This window comes from Tenrec ecaudatus, chromosome 17 (genome assembly GCF_050624435.1).
Source record: "Tenrec ecaudatus isolate mTenEca1 chromosome 17, mTenEca1.hap1, whole genome shotgun sequence".
NCBI classification, from domain to species: Eukaryota; Metazoa; Chordata; class Mammalia; order Afrosoricida; family Tenrecidae; genus Tenrec; species Tenrec ecaudatus.
This window is the reverse complement of record NC_134546.1, coordinates 52,200,814-52,224,266: the sequence shown is the minus strand read 5'-3', so window position 1 is coordinate 52,224,266 and position 23,453 is coordinate 52,200,814. Positions and strand designations below refer to the sequence as shown.

The window sequence follows — 23,453 nt, the reverse complement described above, 5'->3', positions numbered from 1 at the left end:
CCGCGCGCCCACTCGCGGCCCAGACTCACCTCCCGGCGCCCCAGCCCCCGCGCCGGCCGGGCCCCAGCGTCCCGCGGGCAGCAGGAAAAGGAGGAGCCCGAGGGAGCGGCGCACAGAGCCCAGGACCTTGGGGCTGACGCCCCGCGGCGGCTCGACGGGCCACTCGCGCGCGGCCATCGCCCAGAACACGCGCGTGGTGTCCGGAGGGCTCCGCCGGGAACACGGGCTCCTGGAGACGAAAGGGGTGTGCGTCGGGCAGAGGGAGGGGTGACCCGGCGAGCCGCTCCCGCCCCGCCGCAGCCACCTCAGCCCCACCGCCTGCGGCCGGCTCGGGACGCGAGCGGAGGCTCGCCGGCTCCGCCCCGCCCAGTCCCCGCCTTGTTCTCAGGCCCCGCCCCCGTGCGCTTCTAGCCCTGCCTAAGCCCCGCCCTCTTTCCCCTGGCCCGCCTCAGTCCCCAGCAGGTCTGCTCCGAGCCCCGCCTTGTCCGCCCATGGCCCCGCCCAACCAGTCAGCTCCGCGGGAGCCAGGACCGAAGACCAGAAGAGAAGGAAGACAGCCCAGGCGGCACGTCCTTTGTCTGACCATTGGGGACTTAGTGTAACCACTGGCGACGTCGAGCTAGTCATTGCCTGCCTAGGGACCTATACCGAGAATGTTGTCCGGCGCCGTTTGGTTGATTGACTCCTAGTGACCCTAGATGACAGAGCCGAACGGGAACTGCCCCTTAGGGTTTTCCAGGAGGGAAGGCCAAATTCCCCGCGAGCCAGTCACTCTGACCTTAGCAACGCCGTAGGGCGGAGCAGAACAGCCCCTTTCCATGGCTGTACATCTGTACAGAAACCGACTGCAATATTTTGCTCCCACAAAGTAACCAGTGGATTTGAATCACCAACCCTTTGATTAGCAACGGAGCACTTACCCACTGTGCCACACCAGGGACCCTGCTCTATTTTGTACCGAAGTTATCATTTTCTCCCTTTTTCCTTTGTTTCTGGGCTTTGGGTGTCATGTTTCAGAGATCATTGTCTAACCCAAGGTCACAAAGATTCTTGTCTAGGCTTATTGCTCAGAGTTTTACAATCATACATTCAGTTCTCTGAATCATTGGGGGTTTAATTTTTACATACCTTTTCCTAGATTGTTTTGACAATTCTGGGTCCCTTGAAGTTCCAGGTAAATTCTAGAACCACTTTGTTAATATCTGCCAAGAACCCGCTGAGATTCTGATAGGCATTCCATTGAGGTTGTAGGACAGCCGTTCTCAACCTGTGGATCAAGACCCCTTCAGGGGTTGCCTAAGACCATCGGAAAACACATAAATATTTCACAACATATAATTGCATATTGTTGTGTAATTATGTTAAATGTGTAACAAAGAAAATACATCCTGCATTTCAGATATTTGCCTTATGATTCAAAACAGTAGCAAAAGTACAGTTGTGAAGTAGCAACGAATCACTGTTCTCAGTAGATTCCCAGATCGGATCGCCAGGTCTTTCTTCTGTAGAGCAGCTAGTGATTTTCAGCCATTCATTCAACCTAGCACGTAACCAGGGCTCCACCATTAATGTGTGTTCTGTGTCCGAAACCAAGTGGGGTGTTAGCGAGCGAGACCCTCACCCTGACCACTCACTGAAACAGAGATGGAAACAGTAAAGCTTTATTCAGACAGATTCGAATCTGGGCCCTCACCAGCAACTGAGGCAGGCTCAGTCTGTAAGGCGAGAGCCCTGAACAGCTTCAAAGGGAAGTTATACATCCTTGTGGGGCGTCTTGCCAAGCAAGGGGAGGGGGAAGGCAAGTTCTTGTGTGAAACTGGCAAAGCATTCTCAGAAAAGTGAAATAAACAGTTTTTAAGTCTAACAAAGTAAGTTCTACATTTAAGATCAGTTTGTCCCCAGTGGTCTGCCAAACGATGCTGTAGGTAGGCTAGGCTGCTTCTTGGAGTGTAAACATCCTGGGCTGGGCTACACCTGTTTCAGGCTGCAATTTAAAAATGATTCCATTTCTGACCGGGGGGTGAGCTGCCTGTTATTGTTACAGGGCACAGTGTCACATGGGGAACCAGACGGCAGACAGAAAGCCAAGAAAAATAAAGACATTTCAAGTTGTGATAAGAGCTGGGAGCCCGGCCTGCTCTCTCAGCCTACACTTGGCCTTTCTACCCATTCAGTTGTTCCTTTCAAGGAAGGTCTCAGTCTCAGCTTGCCTCCTCCTCAGGCTGTTGAGGGGACAGCACGTAATCCCTTCAAGAGACCCATGTTGGGATCAGAGAAGATCCTACCCTCCCCCCCAATGGTCTTTACAGGAAGTAAGTAAACTGGAGAATGACCAATGGCGAGCTCTGACGCTCATTCTATACCCCTGTGTAGCCTCAGGGGTACCACTAGGGTTGGGGTCACCATGTACTACAGCTCTCATTTCCCTCAAGCCGTGTATGCTCTTGCTCCCACCATGCTCTACCATAGGGTATACCATATTTAATTACAGATAAATATGATAAATCTAACTGTAAGTTGCTTAAAGGCAGTGTGTCTTAGATCAGACAGCTACTAACAACAGAATTGTTTTGTGAAATCTTTCTAGGTTGACTTGCAGCATTGCTGGTGGTAGGTGCCATTGAGTGGGCTCAACAGACTGAAACCCAGCCGGGTCCTACGCCATTCCAACTGTTAGGAATCCATCCTCGTTGCAGCCATGGTCCATCCATTTCCTCCTCCAGGATCTTCCTCTTAGCCAACCCTCCGCTCTCCCAAGCAGGGTGGTCTTTCTCCAGGGGGCTCTGGTGATGCCGGCAGGTAAGCGTCGGCCTCCAAGCCTCAGGTAGGCGGTTAAATGCAGCCATTCTGCCGGAAGTGGTTTTCCTCCTTTTCCCTTTAATTACTTCCTAATTCTCAGATAATTTATCAATGTGGGTTCTCAAGTACTACCTGCCACAGTATGGTTGCTAAAACACCTGAAAACTTGAGACAAATGGCAACTGTAGCAACACCGGCAGCAACAGAAACAGCAGCGTGTGTTTCTACCACATGCCAAAGAAACCAGGGATTCAGAAGTCCCTCGGAAATCAGGATATGAAGGCGACCCTGACCGGAGCACATCAGATAATTCAAAAAGTGGATTAGCTCTGAGTTTTAGTCTTGTAGGTACATTAATATACACAAGCTAGGTTCAATGTCCCCCAATTTGTTTGTTTTTTATGACTCCCAACCACCAACCAATGTCACAGGGTTGATTCCAAGTCTTAACAAGTCGGTAGGAGAAAGTGGAACTGCTTCTTTGTGTTTCCAATGCTGCACATCTTCACAGGGGCGGCTGCGGTGTTCAAACTGCTGACCTTGTGGTTAGTAGCCCAACACAACCCTCAGAGTCCACAGGGCACCTTGGATGGTCTTATTTTTTAAAATAAATGTCTGCTGAAATAAGGCACAGAAATTTTGTAGACCGTCATTTTGGCGCGTGACCCTCTCTTTCAGCGTCACAAGGTGCAGCCTGAAGCTCCCCTCCCCTCCCCCAAATGACTCCCTGCAAAGCCATCCACAGAAACTATATGCAACTGCCTCAAATGTGGCCCTCTGTGTGGACATCAATTAACATTTGTAAATATTAGTGGCAGACACTGAGCAATTCCAATGGTGAGTGATGCTCCGTTCTCTCTCAGCCCTCTATTTCATGCTCTGTGATAATTGATTAGAAAGCTTCCTTTGGCTGACGAGATCCAGGCAAATTATCCTTAAACCTCAGTGGCAGAGCGTGCTGGTGAAGTTTCCCAGGAAACCTTGTGGAGCTGACACCTCTAACGCTTGTTCTGAGCAGAAATTTCACGCCAGGCTCCACACACTTTAAAAGTTAAAGCAGGGTGCCAAAGAGCTGAACCAGAAAGTTCAGTTAAGACTATTTTCAAAACCACATCCAAACACAAGCTGGCAAATGGAAATGGTTTCTAATGAAGCCTGTCGGATGGAACTGGGCATGAAGGAAGAGCTGTAAGCAGGTTTTGCGCAGGAAGGAAAGGCAGTATGTATGGTTCCTGTAATACAAATTGGTGTTTTGCTCTAACAAATGTATGGGACTTATAGGCACTTTATGGGGCTTACGTGTCTATAGGACTCAGAAATTCGTTGGAGCTGAGGAGGGGCCCTGGTGGCATATGCTTACAAGCAGCCACTCCCCAGGAGAAAGTGTGTGTATGTGGGGGGGGGGGCGTTTCTACTGCCACAAAGGGTTACCGCTCCACCCTGACCTGTGGGGTCACTATGAGTCAGTATTGACTGGATGGTAGCGAGTTTGGTTTGTTATCCACACCGAGGGAGGCAAGTCTCCTAACAGTGTCTGGAGGAAGTAAAGTGTTAGTCTATTTGGAAGGCTAGGGGATTTGAAAGGGAAGTGCGTAGTTTAATCCCTGTTGAAGGTCCTAGTACCTGCCAGTGGCAAGAGGACCCAGCCGTTGGAGTGTCTTATCACTAACCTTGAGAACAATGGTTATTTCCAGAATCCGCAGGGGGTGGGGAGGACCCCTATTGGCTACTGTTGTTTTTAAGTGAAAGGCAAAGTATGATATTTGTTGAACACTTAAAAAAAAACAAAAAACCAAGCGAATCCAGGACAGATAAACCCCTCAGGACCAATACTGAGAGTAGCCATACCAGGAGGGTAAGGAGAAGGTGGGGGAGAAAAGGGAAACTGATCACAATGATCTACCTATACAACCCCCTCCCTGGGGGACAGATAACAGAAAAGTGGGGGAAGGGAGACATTGGACAGTGTAAGACATGAAAAATAATAATAATACTTTATAAATTATCAAGGGTTTGTGAGAGAGGGGACTTGGGGGAGGGAGGGGAAAACAACGAGCTGATACCAAGGGCTCAAGTAGAAAGAAAATGCTTTGAGAATGATGATGGCAACAAATGTACAAATGTGCTTAACACAATGGATGGATGGATGGATTGTGATGAGTTGTATGAACCCCTAATAAAATGATTTTTAAAAATAAAGAAAGAAAAAAAAGAGTTGTATGAGCCCCCAATAAAATGATTTTTAAAAAACCATAGAATTTAGCATATGCATCTTGGCAGGCATTTTTCTTTCTTTCTTTTTTTTTCCTTCTAGGAAAAGCCAGGTACCCGAGGCTGCACCTCAGTGTGGCAACAGGAATCTTCACACTGTGAGGAGACACACTGGAACTCACTGCCATGGGAATTGACTCCTGTGCCCCTGTAGGACACGGTGGAACTGCTCCTGTGGGTTCCCGAGACTCTCACTGTTCAGTGGCTGGTAGTTTCAAACTACTGACCTTGTGGTCAGCAACCCAACACATAACCACAACCTCCCAAGGGCTCCTGACCGCTAGGAGAGGCCCTGGCTAATCAAATGGCAATAATCAATAGTTGTGAGCGGCAGGAAGATTAGGGATAAAGGGGGTTGTCCCCACCGAATGCCTACGCTAAGCGAAAATCAGATGGCCAGGCCACAAGAAGGGGGGGGTGGTGAAAGAAATCAGACACACATAAGTACCTATGGGGGCAATCCACAGCTAGGCAAGCTCAGGCCAAGGTCACCTAGGTGCAGGTGAAGGTCAACCTGGGTATGCACACTAGGCACCAGCAACATTAGGTCACACAGGTACCTAAGCTCAGCCACTAGGAACTGCCAATACCCTCAACCACACTCACACACGCACACCCTCCAGAGAGGAGAGGAAGAGAACTAGCAGAGACTGAGGGCAGGCCCCTCTCGTTCAGGCCAGAGGGTGGACTCTCTCCAGTGCACACGCACTCTTTCCTGGCTACCACTCTTTATTTTCGGTTCCAGGACTCCTCTTTTGGGTCTCGGGACTCGTTTCCATGTGGGTTTTTCGTGCTCCCCTGAAGTGGCCATTTTCGGTTGGAACTTTCCCACGACCCCCCGCTATGTGGCCTTGCATGCTTTCCAGGGCGAGGATGTACTAGCTGAGACTGTCATACCTGAAACGTCCCTTTCCCTCATAAAAGTGACTTGGATCACAGAAGTGCTTGTGCCGCATGAATTCTTTCAGCATAGAGAAGCAAGAACTCGGGTAAACCATCCCAGAAACTAAGAGTTGTGGCCAGCCACTCCCTACAACCTCTTCTGCCTACCCAGACTCAAAGTTGGAACCTAGCCTCTCTTTTCTCTGTAGACTTCGCCTCTAAGTTACTGCATCCGCTGCCCTGATTTCCCCCACTTCCTGCTCCAGGTACACCTTAGTCTGCAAAATGTTTTTTCCAGTAAGTTTGTCCAATGTGTTGTCCATAGGCATTGATTGTGGATCCAACCCAAATGAAATCCTTAACAGTTTTACTCTGGTCTCCATTTATTGTGATGCTGCTTATTGGTCCAGAGGAGTGCTAGTGTCACTACGGGCTAAGCATTGGGCTGCTAACGCCTAGGTTGGCAGTTCAAACCCACCAGCCAGTCTGTGGAGATAGCTAAAGCTCTGTGCTCCCATAAAGAATTTCAGTCTAGGAAACCCAAAGAAACAGCCCTACTCGATCCTATCGGGTCAGTATGCGTCAGAAACAGATAGATGGCAGTGAGTTTGGTTTCATGGGGGTGAGGTCAAGAGTATAGCTTATGGGTTCCGTTGTGAGGATTTTTGTTTTATGTTGGAGCTAATCTTCATAAGTGCCTCAAGCCTTCTTCTCTTTCAGCAAGCATGGTTGAGTCAACAGCACATCCTAGGTTTTGAATGAGTCTTCCTCCAACCCTGATGCCCCGCTCTTCCGCTCTTCATCAAATCCAGCTGCTTGGGTTATTTGCTGGGCATACAGATGGAATAAATTTGGTAAAAGCTTCCCTGATTTTAAGCCATGCAGCGTCCCTTGTTCTATAGAAAACTCTTGGTCTACGAATAAAGTCTTTAAAGCATAAACCCAAAGCCCAAGTCCTTGCTATGGCATGCCCCTCCCCTTGGCACATTAAGGTCCAGTCCCATTGGCCCCTTTCGGTCCCCAATCATATTCCTGACCAAAGGCCTTCATCTATGCTGCTCCTCTGCCTGGACTATTCTGCCCCTGCCTTCTCCTCCTACTGGCCTAGCTCCGTCCAACTCCTTCAGGACTGGGCTTTTTCACTACCTCCTGAGAGCAACCATCGCCTATCGCCTTCCCTCCATCAGCCCTTTCATTCCCTCTCTGTGACTACCCCACCCACTCTCTCCACACCTCACAATTTGCACGGCAGATTCCCTATAATGTCTGATTCACGCCGTAGATAAGCTCCAGAAGGGCAGCTGCAGTCTAATTCATTGCTGAAGGCCCCATGTACTGAGCACTGGGTACAGGCTCCCAGTCTCTGTTGGATGAATCAATGAATGGTAAGTAGTTTGCCCAAGATCTCAAGAGCCAGTGAGCAAGGATTTAAACACAGGGGACCTAATGGAAAGATTTTAACTGTCTGCCTAACTACAGTGCTTTAAATGCCATTCTTACTCTTTAAAATGACACCGATGCGTAGATCGCAAGAGACAATATTTGTAAAGAGCATAGACCAGTGTAAGTGTTCAACACCTGGCAGCTAGTATTCAGGAGCCTTAGTGGCACAGTGGATTAAGCATTAGACTGACAATGGAAAAGTCTGCAGTTTGAACCCACCAGCTGCTCCGCCGGAGAAAAGGGTGGCAGTTGACTTCCAAACACATTTACAGTCTTGGAAACCCTAGCCAGCAGTTCTACACTGCCCTAGAGGGTGGCTGGTTAGCAGGAATTGACACCACAGCAGGGTTTGTTTTATGAATTAGAATTTGTGTAGCAATTATTCTCTGGAAATCTCCATTTAGAAAACAAAACCTCAAGCAAAAGGCAGTCCGTGGTTGGGAGTTAAAAGGTAGGCTTTGGACCATTTCATTCTGATTTGACACCCACCCCCTGCTGAGAATTTGCATGTCCCACCCAAATAGACGGAATCAGAGTTATCAGGTTCTCTGGTTAAGAGGTAGACTCTGGGTCTGTCTCTCTGCACTGGGCATGCAAACTCTGAACAGAAATGAGTAGGTCTCAAATCTCTAAGTGGTGGAGCCGAATCAGTCCTCTTTCATATCAATATTGTTGTTGACTTCTCTTTTTCTTTTTTAAATCATTTTATTGGGGGCTCGTACAACTCATCACAATCCATACATCCACGTGTCAAGCACATTTGTACATTTGCTGCCATCATCATTCTCAAAACATTTGCTTTATGCTTGAGCCCTTGGCATCAGCTCCTTATTTTTCCCCCTCCCTCGCTGCTCCCCACTCCCTCACGAACTCTTGATAATTTATAAATTATTATTATTTTGTCATATCTTATCCACTCCCTTCACCCACTTTTCTGTTGTCCATTCCCCAGGGAGGAGGTTATATGTAAATCTTTATAATCAGTTCCCCCTTTTCACCCCACCCTTCCTCCACCTTTCCAGTATTCCCACTCTCAGCACTGGTCCTGAAGGGATCACCTGCCCTGGATTCCCTGTGTTTCCAGTTCCTATCTGTACCAGTGTACCTCCTCTGGTCTAGCCAGATTTATAAGGTAGAACTGGGATCATGATAGTGGAGTGGGGGTGGGGGTGGGGGGAAGCATTTAGGAACTAGAGGAAAGTTGTATGTTTCATTGTTGCTACCCTGCACCCTGATGGGCTCATCTCCTCCCCGTGACCCTTCTGTAAGGGGTTGTCCTATTGCCTACAGATGGGTCTTGGGTCCCCACTCTACACTCCCCCTCATTCACAATGATTTGATTTTATGTTCTTTGATACCTGATACCTGATCCTTTCGACACCATGGGATCACACAGGCTGGTGTACTTCTTCCATGTGGGCTTTATTGCTTCTGAGTGAGATGGCCGCTTGTTTCCCTTCAAGCCTTTAAGACCCCAGATGCTATATCTTTTGATAGGTGGGCACCATCAGCTTTTTTCACCACATTTGCTTATGCACCCATTTGTCTTCAGCAAATGTATCGGGAAAGTGAGCATCATGGAATGCCAGTTTAATAGAACAAAGAATTCTTGCATTGAGGGAGTGCTTGAGTGGAGGCCCAATGTCCTTCTGCTACCTTAATACTAAACCTATAAATATTTGCACATAGATTTATTTCCCCATCCTCATATATAAATATATTTACATATGTACATGCCTTTATTTAGACCTCTATAAATGCCCTTTGCCTCCTAGCTCTTTCCTCTATTTCCTTTGACTTTCCTCTTGTCCCACTATCATGCTCAGCCTTCATTTGGGTTTCAGTAATTCCACTCAGTTACATTACCCTTGATCACACCCTACCAGGCCTCCTATACCCACCTCAACACCCCCTGGAACCGTTGGTCCCGTTGTTTCCTCCTCCAGATTGTTTATCCAGCCTGTCTTATTTAGACAGACCTGCAGAGATAATAACATGCACAAAAACAAGACAGAGCAAAACCAAGCAACAAAAGAAAACAAAGCATCAACAACAACAGCAACAACAACAAAAAGCCAATGACAAAAACTATCAACAACAACAACGAAAAGCCTGTGTTTAGTTCAAGGACTGTTTGGTGGCCTTTAGGAGTGTTTTCTGGTCGAGTCTAATGGGGTACCATGCCCTGGCCCCAAAGTCTATTTTTGGTATTCCCTGGGGACTTTGTTGTTCTGTTCCCCTTGCTGTACTGTTGCATGACCTTAGTGTTTTGCCTCGGTGTAGTGGCATCAGATCGGGTGGAATTCCCACACTATGTCTTCAGTGTTGTTCCCTGTAGGGCTATGGGTCAGTGAGGGACGTCGTGTCTCATAGTGGGGCTGTCCATATGGTCTTCTCTGTGGACTGGCTGCTCTGAGTGGGAATGTCCTCATCAATGCTCGGTGGGCCACATGTGTTCCACTCTCTCTTCCTCCCCCTTCATTTGCTCCTGTGTGCTCTGATCAGACATGTCCCTCTCCCTGAGCTGCAGCTTCAGTGCTGTCCTCTGAAATAAATTCTTCTGGGGGGAGGGGTGACTTCTCTTTTTCATAACGGGGTCAGCCAAACTAAATTCGGAGCTGGGCAGATTCTGCAAAAGTTCCATTCAGCACTTCCATTATGGCTTGGTGATAAATTCTTCTATGAGCCTTTAAGAAGAAAGCCAAACTGAAAAGTTCATTAAAGATAAAAATGGAGGCTGTCAATTTCACCACTGAAATTAAATGTGCTTTCCCAGATTAAAGGGGAAAGCACGTATTGATAGTATATTAAAATCCAATCCTTTAAAAATAAAAGACAAAAATAAATGGTCCTTTTCAAGAGCTATTTGGCAGGCCACTGTTAAAAGCACAGCTATTTTAAATGTATGGAGCTTTGAGAAATAAAACTAATTGGCCATATTTTTAAGAGTTTGTCATAAAGAAATGGACGTGCATAAAATCAGAGCACCAAGACTTAAACTTCATATAAAACCAAGCTATGCCAATAGAATTTAATAACAGCATAGACAGACACACACCGTAATGTCACAAGACCCAGTTACTAATTGGAAATGGTAATTCAGCTAGAAAGCACAATAAATTATAATGCGCCCTAGGCAAACACTTCAACTTTTTTTGGTAATTGAGGAGATTGTTTTCCACAAAAAAGAATAATACCAGGCAGGTGGACAAGCAGGGCCCATGTGCACCAGTAGCTGCAGAATGTGCCCAAGAGAGCAAGCCACTAGTGGCCAGGAGAAGGGGTGTTCCAGGCATTGAAGCTGTCCCTGCGACTTTGTCCCGGACACTATCCTTATTCTAGGGCAGCACCATCAGCGGAGCTTCCACAGGTGGATCCAGCTGTTGCCTTTGGTGGAAAAGCAATGTCAAGAACAGACAGTGGTCATTTTCTAAAATGAAACTTCCACAACCAGATTCAACACATACAGAAGATAAAAGACTTAGTGACGTCACAGGCCGGTAACACTGCTAGGGCCTCCACCAGTCAAATCTCCTCAAAAAGTAAACAAAAAAACCAAAAAACAAAATTTTGAAAACAGTGAGAGAAATGAGCCTATTCTCAGTGTCCCCAAGTTGAGAGAGAACCTGCAATGCAGCAAGACAACCCCATCACAACCCACCGGCCACGCGGACAGCAGCTCGGGGAGCAGAACTCAGCATCTCAGAATGGAACACCTACAAAGTGAGAGAGACCCAACAGAGTTCATGGAACACCCGGGCGCTCCTGCAGGACTGCAGGTAGCTCACCAAGATTCTCAGCCAGAGTCTATATACACAGACTGCTAGCAAGTTCAGTGACTCTCTCTGAAGGAAGGTATTTCTATTTTTCTTGGTGAATATGAACCCGACTTCCTTGATGAGGATAAGACTTCTGAGGTATTTAGGGGTGGTGGTGGGTGGAAATAGTCTATGTAAAACATCCTAGATGCAAAAGCTAAAGCAACGTCAACCAAAGAGAGCCTACGAAACAACAAAGAGAACCTACATAGCAGAGGAATGTTCAAGACCTCCCTATACGAGGAAGTGAGTGAGCCAAGAAGTCACCACCTGAGATAGTTAAAGTGTATTGTGCCAACCTGGCTGATAAACACATGTGGCATTAATTGAAGGACAGAGAAATAAATGGCTCAGTGAACCTAGCCTTTCTAGTTCTCGGGACTCTTGCTTTCTGATGGTCTGACCAGGGTGCGGCTGCCTTAGGCAATTCCCTGCTTCAGCTGGCAAGGCTCACTTCCTGCAAGACATCCCTGAGGAGAAACCACATGGACCTACCCCTATGCAGTCCTGGGTGCTGGAGCAGCCGTGTGGAGACACCTGCCAGTGTTGAGATGCTTACATGTTCACTGATTTGGCTTTCCTCCTGCAGTTGGCATCATTGTGTGCGTTTTGTGAGATTGAGGAGGACTTTGTAGATCGGTGTCGGACATTTGGGCTAATATTGGACTTATGGGCTTGGGCAGCACTGAGTTGGGATGCTTTCTTAATGTTCATTTACCCTTTATATTAAACTCTCTCTCATATATATGAGTTTCTGTAGATTTGTTTCTCTACTGTACCCAAACTAACACATCACCCGAGAAATCTGATTCCACTGCTGTCCCACCTCCTCACTGAATAAGGAAGACTGAAGAAGAATCGAGGCATTTAAATTACAACTCAGGTGAAATGTACTGGAAGTACCACCTGCTGCCAAAAGAACAAACAAATCTATCTTGGAAGAAATACAGCCGGAATGCTGCTTAGAGACAAGGATGATGAGATGTCCTCCCATGGACTTTGGACCTGTTGTCATGAAAGACCAGTCCCTGGAGAAGGACATCATGCTTGGGGAAGCAGGTGGGGAGAGAAAAAGAGGAAGGCCCTCCATGAGATGGACGGACACAGTGGTTGTGACAACGGGCTCAAGCACAACAACAATCGGGAGGATGGTTCAGGGCCAGGAAGGGGTTCGTTCTATGAGTTGCTGTGAGTCAGAACTGACTTGATGGCCCCTAATATCACCACCATCGACGACGACGCCTTCTCACGCATTTGCCTTCAGCAAACTAGATGAAAGTCTACATTCCTGATTAGGTGAATCAGGATCACACCTGACTTACCAGAAACTGGAAGAGGACATGCATCACTCTCTGCAGAGAACAACTTTGTGCTGTCCTCCTCCAAGCCTGTCAATACTAGTGCTCAGATGAAGATATCATCATTGAGGGATATTTATCATTTAAATAAAAGGGAAAACCAGCAGTTCCCTAGGAGGACTCTCACCTCAGCTCACACTCCAGTCAGAGGTACTGTCTCTTAAGCTAATAGCGCAACGGAAGTCAAGTGGGCCAACTTCCGGGATTCAGCCACATTTGTGATCATGTTTCCTGTTTACCAGACACTGTCCCAGAACCCCGTGTACTAGTCACTCTGACACAGACTTGTCACAAGCAACATCGCTGCTCAGTTATCAGGCATCCCAAGGGACCCCTCAAACATGAAAACTTCCCCAGTGGACTTGTGCAAAAACCAGTCATTCCAAAATGAGTCGGACCAGTTCCACGTTCCCTTCCATGTAACCCATGACTAGCAATGGCCTCTCAGTCAACACCATAGATGAAGAGAGCCCTGTCCTGGTAACGTCAGCCTCAGCCAGTCATCCCAGCTACGAGGTACAGCCAGCAGGGGCTCAGATCACATTTCACTGACTTCCTTGCAAGATCCCGTGTTGCTGTCTAAGCATGTATCTTCAGTGAATAGCTTGTAACATTCAAAGATTATCTATTATGTCTGCTTAATGAAGAACATCATTTATATTGTAAAAATTAAAATTGTAAAAAGGAGATGGGTAGAATTTTAAAGACATATCATGTAAAAAAAAGAAGTCTGTTAAAAAAAAAAGAGGAAAGGAAACAGTATCTTCACAGCCCTAAATGTCCAAAGTTTTTCAATCTGGGAGAGATGAGTTATATCACGAAAGCATTTTCCTTTGAAGGCAAATATGGAATTCTGTAGATAAAATTTTCCAGCAGGGTTGTAATGAATATAATACAAAAGTGCCACATTTGTATGTTAAATGAACATAACTGACCAGGAACCTTTATGATATTTGTTGACTTAAGTAATCTTGAATTAAGTGATCTGCTCTCCACAAGTTATGTGCGATTGTAAATTTAAGAAAGTCTGCCCTTATTTTAATGTTTACAAGACACAATTGCAAATGCTTGATTCTGTGCAAATAGAATTTCAATATTCAGTCTGTATATCTCTTAGGCTTCCCATTTTGGATATGGAAGCTACACGGCTATGACTACATATACAATAAATGAATCCAAAGGAGAGGCTACATTGCCATTATAAATAACACATGTTCCAGAAACATGTGCCCACACACCAGGATAACTGTCATTGTAGAACTTAATTGTGATTGCCAACTATATTAAATCTACTTCCACTAAATTATATTAGGCCATTCTGGTCTTAAAGAGCACGCACGTACACACACACACACACACACACGCACACACACACTACAAAAAGGAATTCTTTTACATTTCCATTTGTAACCTCTCCTATAGCATTTTCAGGGAAGGATAAAATAAAACCAAAATGAGTTGCTTCCCTGACCAGATAGGAAATATCTGCTCCAACTAGCTCCGCTTCTAATTTATTTAGCAAGCGTTCATTTTCTCCTTTTGCTTCATTTCCTTCCGAGGCTAATTGATGTGAAGTTTCTCAGCGGAGCAGAGGTGAGAGCACGTGAGCATCTCCCGCTGAAGGTTAGAGAAATGCTTGCCTTTCATGGTTCCAGGAAATTGATTATCTTTAACAGAGTTCCAAGCCACCTGATCCAAATCTCTCAGGATGGGAAATCATTGGCTAATTTCCAGTTCCTCAGCTGTCTCGTGCCCAAAGCCACATTGACTTGCTCCTCGGTAACAAGCCTAAGTCCTTTTAGGGGTTCTCGTTGCTGCTGTTTGTGGTAAAATGTACATAATGAAAAGTTTGTCATTTTAACTATTCTGAAGTGTACAGTTTGGTACAATAGTTGCATGTACTGTGTTTGTTCGGCCATCACAACAGTCTACTCCCCAAGTTGTTTATTTCTTTTAAACTCTCATCGCAATCCACACATACATCTGTTGTATCAAGCACATTTGTACATTTGTTGCCATCATCATTCTCAAAACATTTGCTTTCTGCTTGAGCCCTTGATATCAGCTCCTCATTTTTCCCCTCCCTCCCCACTCCCCCCTTCCTCATGAACCCTTGATAATTTATAAATTATTATTATTTTGTCACATCTTACACTGTCCGACGTCTCCCTTCACCCATTTTTCTGTTGTCCATCCCCCAGGAAGGAGGCTATATGCAGATCCTTGTAATTGGTTCCCCCTTTCCACTCCACCTTCCCTCCACCCCCACCCTCAACCACCCCCACTCCCACCCCAGTATCGCCACTCTCACCACTGGTCCTGAAGGGATCATCTGACCTGGATTGCCTGTGTTTCCAGTTCCTATCTGTACCAGTGTCCATCCTCTGGTCTAGCCAGATTTGTAATGTAGAATTGGGTTCATGATAGTGAGGGGGAGGAAACATTTAAGAACTAGAGAAAAATTGTATGTATCATCTTGCTGCACTGCACCCACGACCCTTCTGTAAGCCCGCCTACAGATGGGCTTTAGGTCTCCACTCTGCCCTACCCCTCATTTACAATTATAAGATTTTTTGTTCTTTGATGCCTGATATCTGATCCCTTCAACACCTGTGGTCACACAGGCTGGTGTGCTTCTTCCATGTGGGCTTTGTTACTTCTGAGCCAGATGGCCGCTTGTTTATCTTCAATCTTTTAAGGCCCCAGACACTATATCTTTTGATAGCCAGGCACCATCAGCTTTCTTCACCACCTTTGCTGGTGCACACTTTTGTCTTTAGCAATTGTGTCAGGAAGGTGTGCATCATGGAATGCCAATTTAATAGAGCAAAATGTTCTTGCATTGAGTAAGTACTTGAGTAGAGGTCCAATGTTCATCTAATGCCCAATACTAAACCTATAAATATATGCACATAGATCTAATTTCCTACCATCCTATAAAAAATTTACATATGTACATGCCTTTATTTAGACCTCTATAAAAGACCTCTGTTAATGCCCTTTGCCTCCCAGTTCTTTCCTATATTTCCTTTTACTTTCCTCTTTTCCACTATCATACTCAGCCTTCATTTTGGTTTCAGTAATTTCTCTCGGTTACATTGCCCTTGCTAAATCCCTACCAGGCCTCTCACACCCTCCTTGCCACTAATTTTGGATCACTTGTTGCTCCCTTGTCCCTGGGTTGGTCAACACCACCTCCTTACTGCCTTCTTCCCCTCTCCCATGTCCCCCCAGAACCATCTGTCCCGTTGATTTCTCCTCCACACTGTTCATCCAGCCTATCTTATCTAGATTGATCTGTAAAGATAATAATGTGCACCAAAAAACAAGGCATAGCCAGACAAAGCAACGAATGAGAACACAGCAATGACAACAAAAAAGAAAACCAATGACCAAGACAAGAATAAATTATTTTTTTAATTAAAATTTAAAAAAGAAAGAAAAACCTGTAAATAGATCAAGGTCTGATTTTTGACCTTCAGGCGTGTCCTCCAGTCGAGTCCGATGGATTGCCATGCTCTGGCCCAAAGTCTATCCTTTGCATTTCCTCCGGAGCTCCCTGCTCTGCTGCCCTCCCCCCGCCCCATTGCTCTGCCACACACCTTTAGTGTTTTGCCTCGGTTTTTCAGGGTCAGTCCAGTCCAGTCACAACACTGAGTCTCCGCCAGTGTTGGCCCCTGTAGGGCCATGGGTCAGTGAGGGACATCGTGTCTCATAGTGGGATGAGCTATATGATCCACTCTGTGCTTTGGCTGTTTGGAGTGGTGATATTGTCCTCCAGGCCTGGTGGGCCAGGATGTGATCCACTCTCTCTTCCTTGCCCTTCATTTGCTCCATGTACTCTAATCAGACATGCCTCTCTCCCCTAGCTGCAGCTTCAGTGCGGTCCTCAAAAGTAAACTCTTCTTGGGGAGGGACAGTTGTCCAGGTAGCTGGTATGGGGGCAGAGCCCTCAGGCCCCTCCACTGGCTCCCCTCTCCATGTCAGCATGCTGCATTTGCATCCTGGAACACTGAATTTAAGTCTGGTCCCTCCTTCCCAGTGGAGACACAAACAATACCCTCCCCTTGTGTGGGTCAGTGCCCTATTGCCCCACCACACATCTTTTTTTTTTCACTTTCCTCCCTCCCCCCCCTCTCCTTTTTAGTTGGCTACCATATGTACCCCTGGATTTCATCTGGCCCCTGCCAAGCTACCTGGACCTCACCCCTGGAGTGTTGTGCACAGTTTTTTGTTGGTTTTTTTTTTTGGGGGGGTGCACCGTTCCTGGAAGTACTGCAATACCAGGTCGATGCGTGGAGTGGACGGAGCAAGCTCCTATTCCAACTCCCTGCTCCAAAAATCCATTTAATGTATTGTCCTCAGATAGAGGATGTATGCGATATTAAACTGATAAGAACAGATACTACACTTGATCTTAGCCAAAAGGCCGAGAAGCGATGTGTACAGTAGCTTTTACCCTGTGCCCATTTTGCATTTTTTTAAAATAAACTTACCTCAGCGGACTCATATTGTACTTGTCCTTTTGTGCTTGGTTTACTTCACTTAACATGATTTCCTCCAGTTCTTCTCATGTGGCGATATGCTTCATACACTCATCACTGCTTTTTAGGGATACATAGTACTCCATTGTATGTATGTACCACAGTTTTTTAATCCATTCATCTGTTGATGGAAATTTGGGTTGTTTCCAACTCCTTGTGATTGTGAACTGTGCCACAATGAACACCGGAGCACAGATGGTGGCCGTGGTTTGTTCCTTGCCTCTTCTGGGTATATTCCCAGTAGGGGGATTGCTGGCTCATATGGCAGCTCAATTTCCATCTGCTTTAGAAATCCCCAAATCAATTTCCATAGTGGTTGTACATACCTACAGATCCACCATCAGTGGATGAGAGTTCCTATCTCACCATGGCCCCTCCAACACTTGTTGCTTTCTAATTTTTTTAATTGGGCTACCTTTGAGGTGTTAGGTGGTATCTCATAGCTGTTTTAATATGCATTTCTCTTATGACTAAAGATCAGGAACATTTTCTCATATGCTTATTGACCATTTGGATTTCAGACTCTGTGAAACTTCTGTTCAGGTCCTTTTCCCACCTCCTCAGTAGGCAGTTAGTTTTTCTCTTATTGTATGCTTGCAAAGTATTGTAGATTTTAGTAATAAGGCCTTTGTCTGATGTGTCATTGCTAAAGATGTTTTCCCAGTCTGTGGACTCTCCTATTACTCTCTTTGTGGATTATTTCAATGTACACAGGTTTTTTATCTTCAGTATATCCCACTTGGCTATTTGTGACTCCTCTGTATTTGTATCCTTCCCTATTTCTGATAGCCTATGTGTTCCCTGTGCCAACGTTCTCAGGTTTGTCCCAATTCCCTCATTAATGGCCCTAATTGTTTGGGGTTTTATCTCAAGGTCTGTGATCCACCTTGAGTTTATTCTTGTGCATGGAGTGAAGTAAGGGTCTTGCTTCATTTTTCTGCAGGTAGATATCCTCTTTTCCAAGCACCATTTATTTAAGAGGGCATCTGCTTCCCATTTAATATTTTGGGGGCCTTTATCAAAGATCAGTTGCCTGTATGCTGATGTTTGTTTGTTTGTTTGTTTTCTGGGCCTTCAACTCTATTCCATTGGTCTGAATATCTGTTGTTATACCAGAACCACACTGTTTTGACTACTGTGGATGTATAGTACGTGCTAAAGTCAGATAGAGCAGCCCTCCCACTTTGTCCTTCTTCTTGAGGAATTTTCTGCTAGTTCTGGGATTCTACCCCCTCCATACGAAGTTGGTATTCGGTTTTTCAATGCTTTGAAGGAGTATGCTGGTATTCATATTGGGATAGCATTGAACTTATATAGTGCCTTGGGCAGAACTGACATCTTTACTATCTACAATCCACGAGCATGGGATATTCTTCCATTTGTTGAGGTCGCACTTGGTTTCTTGTAGTAGTGTTTTATAATTTTCCTCATACAAATCTTTCTGTTTTTTTCGTCAGGTATATCCCTAGGTATTTCAATTTGTGCTTGGCTATTGTAAAGGGTACTACCTTTTTAATCATCTCTGCTATGATCTTGTCTGATGTTTAGAGCAGCCCGATAGACTTCTGTTTGTTGATTTTGTATCCTGCCACTCGACCATATTCCTCTATTGCTTCCAACACTCCACTTGCAGAGTTTATGGAATCTTCGATGTATAGAATCATATCATCTGTGAATAATGATAATTTCACCTCTTCCTTCCCCAGATGAATAAGTTTTCCTCTAAGAATTCCCTCACTACTTTTGCTGTTGACTTCTTTGTTGTGTCTTGCTCTGGAATTCCAATTATTCTAATATTGTTCCTATTCTTAGCATCAGACATGGCTCTCAAGTTTTCTTCAGCTTCTCTGATTGTCTTATTTGATTGCTTTTCCCATTTGCTGAGGTCTGCTTGGTTATCCTCTAGGTCACTGGTACGATTCTCTGCCTCCTCAAGTCTGTTGGCAAAGTCTGTCTATTGGCACTGGATTTTGTTATTTTATCCCTTAAGTCTTGTATGTCCCTTTGGTGTGTTGCCTGTATCTCCTCTATCATTTCATCTTTTTTCTGCATTGCTCCCCCCATTTCCTTTATGACTCCAAGCAGCATTCTGAATATTTCTTTTTGTGGCAAGTCAATATCTGCTTCTTCTATGCACATTGTTAGGTTCATGACTTCTTTTGGCATTGTCTTCTGTTTCTCCTGCTTTTTTGTTGAAGCTGTTAGAACTGGTTGCTGTTTATGTGTTGTTTTAGAAGAGCCTGGAGCCATCTTACAGAATCGAAGATCGCTGGACTCTCTCTGGGGGACTCATATGAGTGCTTCTACGAACTACCTGCCAGTAGCTGTACTGAGGGGTCAGGCTATCAGTATATCTTCCGGTGGTTGCACTCTTACCCTAGCCATACAATATTCCAGTATTTGGAATGTGAGTTGGATCATCCTGTCATGTGACACAGATCGGGTTATTGTGGGCCCATGAGGGCGTCATTTCACTGACTGATCTCTAAGCAGTCCTCATGGTGTTTGGAGCACCTCAGGTGGCCTGTGGTATTTCCTTTTGCAACTGGAGTGCCGAGGAGGGCGTGTGGGTATACCCTCCTTGGTGTAGAGCTCTGTAGCTGGCAGGGGGAATTACAATAAACATAGATCGCCTTGGAGGTTGGGTAAATGTTTCCACAGTAGCATGGAGCACCACCAATGTTGGGAAGGCATTTCCTCCAGTCACTTGTAGGGCTTCGAGATTTAGGCAGGAGATGACCCCACTGTTTACAGGGGAGAACCCCCTGATGCTTGGTGTATGGAAAAGGACCGGCGTGATTTTCTCACATGCAAGCAAAGCCAACAATTTCGGGTGGGAGCTCCCCCAATGAGGCCTTCAGAGTTGCCCTAGGCGGAGGGGAGAGGCCTGGAGGCTGCTAGTGGCTTGTGAAAGGAAAGAGAGTGAAGGAGAGGAAAAAGAGAGAAAGAAGAAGACACAGACTGGAGCAACAACGCCAAGCAAATGAACAGCCACTCACACACACACACACACACACACACACACACACACACACACACAACTAAAGTGCAGAGTAAACAAAAGTGAACAGTAAAAAAAATAAAAAAGAGTAAACAACAAAAAAGGAGAACTGAATCTGCTGAGACTGTGGCAGGAAAGAGAGAAGAGCTAGAAAGAAGAGGAGGAGAAAAGAAGAAAACGTGAAAAAAGAACAAAAAGAAAGAAGAAAAAAGAAAGCGAAGGAGAGAAATTTTTAAAATAGATAAATAAATGGCTGAACCCCGTGCTGTGCTGTGTGCAGCACTGTCTTAGGGGGCAGGCTGCATCTTTCCCCACTGGGTGGGCAGCGTTGTCCTAGGCAGAGGGTAGGGGTCTGGAAACCAGCAGTGGTATGTGGAAGGAAAGAGAGGGAGAGAATCATAAAAGTAGAGAGAGAAGGGAACAAAGAAAGAGAGAAGAAAGATAGAAAAAGAGAAGAAAGAGAGAAGGAGGGAAAACGCAATTGTGTTCACTAATATTGACTGTGATGGTAAAGAGGGAGGAGAGAGAGAAGGAGGGAATAAAAAAATAAAGAGATAGCTGATGCCTGATAGCTTGAATGTGGGGCCAGAGGGGTTTAGACCATGACCCACGGTGGCAGATTGGTGTGCCCTTTTAATGCAGGGACCCAGTTGTGCTGGGTGAATTGCCCTAGTTGGCGAGATCACCTTAGAGATCTGATGGAGGTTTCCTCAGCAGCGCAGCGTGTTGTCGATGGCTGTCACATCTGCCTCGTGGTGTACAGCACTCCCAGAGAGCAGGCTAGAGTTCCCCTGCTATTTGGGTTGAGTTACGTAGGCGGTGGGTAGTGACCTGGAAGACAGTCGTGGCGAATGATAGGAAAGAGAGGAAGGGAAGAGGAGAAAGAGGGGAAGAGAAAAAAAGAAAAAAAAAACAACACAAACTTGAGCTTGTTGAGACCAACTGCAGTGGGAGAGATAGAAGGATGAGCTTATACAGAAAGAAGAAATGGAGTGGTAAGTAAGGAGATAACTGAGACTTGATCACCTGTCTGTGGGCTGGAGGAGTTCCAACTTTTCCTCAAGGTAGTGGGGTGGGGTGCTCGCTTGATGTAGGGTTCCACAAATGCAGGGTGGGATTGCTCTAGAAGGTCAGTTCCCACCACAGTACTGAGCGCTGGAGTTCATTGATATACCTGCCCTATGCTGTATGTCGCACTGCAGCAGGGGTGGGGGCTGGAGTGTTCCCACAGCCCCATCTAGGGCCCCAGGACAGGCAGGGCCTCCCCAGCTCTGTGTAGAATCACTGAGAGGGAAGCTGGGCTATGGATGGCAGTGGAAGCCCCAAATCCATTTGCAGGGTCCCCACGTGGATTAACCCTCTGGCGAACCCCCTCTTATCGTAGTCCAGGGCTGTGAGTAGCCTTCCTATCAGACAGAGGGCACTGTAAAGCCATGATTGCAGATACAGTCATGCTAATAGCACCTTATCGTTTGATCGCCCCTTTGACCCATTTTAAATTTGTTGCAGTTTTTTCCATTTTCTGATTTCTTTTCGATGTTTTCTTTTGCTATTACTGTTGGGTTCCGTTTGTTTCTTGATTGTGTTGTTTGTGTCTTTCTGCATGGGTAAATTCTAGAGCCAGTAACCAGATCAGCAATTACCTAGGGGCATGGCGGGGGAAGTTGGGGATGTGGGGATGAGCATGAGAAAGAAGAAAATGTTCTAGAATTGCTTGTGGTGATGGTCGCACAAGTCCATATGGCTGAACTACTGCATCGCATGACATATGAATCAGATGCCAATAACAATGTATTTTTAACATCTCATTGCGTGGCGTTCCAACTCCAAGACTCGCAAGGCTTTCTACTTTTCAACCCACCTCTGTTTCTAACCTCACCTCTTGTCAGCACCCTCTTCCCGCCACATGCTCTGCTCTACTTCTGCTCAGCTCCTAGTTTTCCATAAACACGTGGTCTGATCTCTGCAAAAGCAGTTCCTTCGGTCTTTCCGTCTCCAGCCATCTGCCTCACCTTAGGCCTTCGGGGAAAGCTTCTCCTACAAGGTTCCAAGCTAGGAGCTGAGGAGGGCACATCGTACTCCCCAGGCAGCCCTGTCACCTCACCTTACCAGGAAGGTGTTCAGTGCTCAGTGAAGATTCTTTTCCTCAGTGTGGGTATCTTTGGTACTACGTTAACAGGTGGTGCCACTTCCAAAGTGTTAGACTGTGGGAATTCCGCAGCCCGCTAGAGGGGAGAAAGGTGAGAAGTAAAATTATATTCAGGGAGCATGATTGGTAAGTCACCAAATAAAACTCCAGATTTTGACTTGACGTAATGTTTTGACTCCACCTTTCAAACTTCAGTTCTCTTTGGCTTCCTGTTTGTATTGAAGTGTTTTTGAGCACCCAGTGCCCCCTCCCTTTTCTTAAGGAGTCTTGGTGGTGCAGTAGTTATGCCTGGGGCCGCTAACCACAAGATTAGTAGTTCAAAACCACCAGCCTATCCATGGGAGGGAGGCGAGGCTTTCTACTCCTGTTTAGAGTTTGGGGGAGGTCTGCCCTGTCCCAGGGTCATTATGAGCCAGAATCAACTGGATGGTAGTGAGTTTGGCTTGGTTTGTGGGGTTCTGAGCAGATGGTGCCCTTGTCTGAACCCTAGTGTTTGGTCTAGGTACAGAATGAAGTGCTTTGTCTTGTGGATGAGTGTTCCTGCCCGGCACGGAAGTGATCAGAGAGGATACATCTCCTCAGGAACCACGGTTGCTTCATCCGGGTGAAGATTGCTGAAATGGAAGGTGCTCGGATGAACATTGCTAAGGCCACACTCACGCAGTGTCAGGCAACACCCGGACACAGAGGGCCCACAGCAGGGATGCACCCTGAAATTACTCGGGGAATTCACAACACTAATAGCTAGGCCTCAGCCCAGATGTTGATTTAATTGGCATGGTGAGTAGTCGGGCAGTGATGGGATGGCAAAGGGTTTGGTTTATAGTTTGGGAAGTGGGCATTTCAAAAGTGACCCTCCCCTCCCAAAGCACCCCAAATGATTCTATATATGGAACAAAAAATGATTCTATATATGGAGCAAAAAATGAAAACTAAACGAAAGCTCAATCCAGCAACCCGGAACTGCTACCTAGGGTCCTGAGGCTGTAAGTCTGTATCAGAGCAGGCAGCCTCCTCTTTCTCCCACAGAGCACCTGCTGCACTTGAACTGCTGACCTTGTGGTTAGCAGCCCAATTTATAACCCACCACGCCGCCAAACCCCAAACCAAATCCACTGCCATCGAGTCAGTTCTACCTCATAATGACCCAACGTAAGGGTCATAAAAACTGTAAATCTCTTTAATTAA

At 46.1% G+C, this 23,453-nt stretch overlaps 1 non-coding gene across 1 annotated transcript; it reads right to left on the bottom strand.

Annotated features, from left to right (window-relative positions):
- Positions 1 to 16,821: 16,821 nt before the first annotated feature.
- On the bottom strand, positions 16,822 to 17,012 carry LOC142431278 (U2 spliceosomal RNA). The gene has a single exon (XR_012780807.1). It is a non-coding gene; the product is annotated as a U2 spliceosomal RNA (small nuclear RNA).
- Positions 17,013 to 23,453: the final 6,441 nt, after the last annotated feature.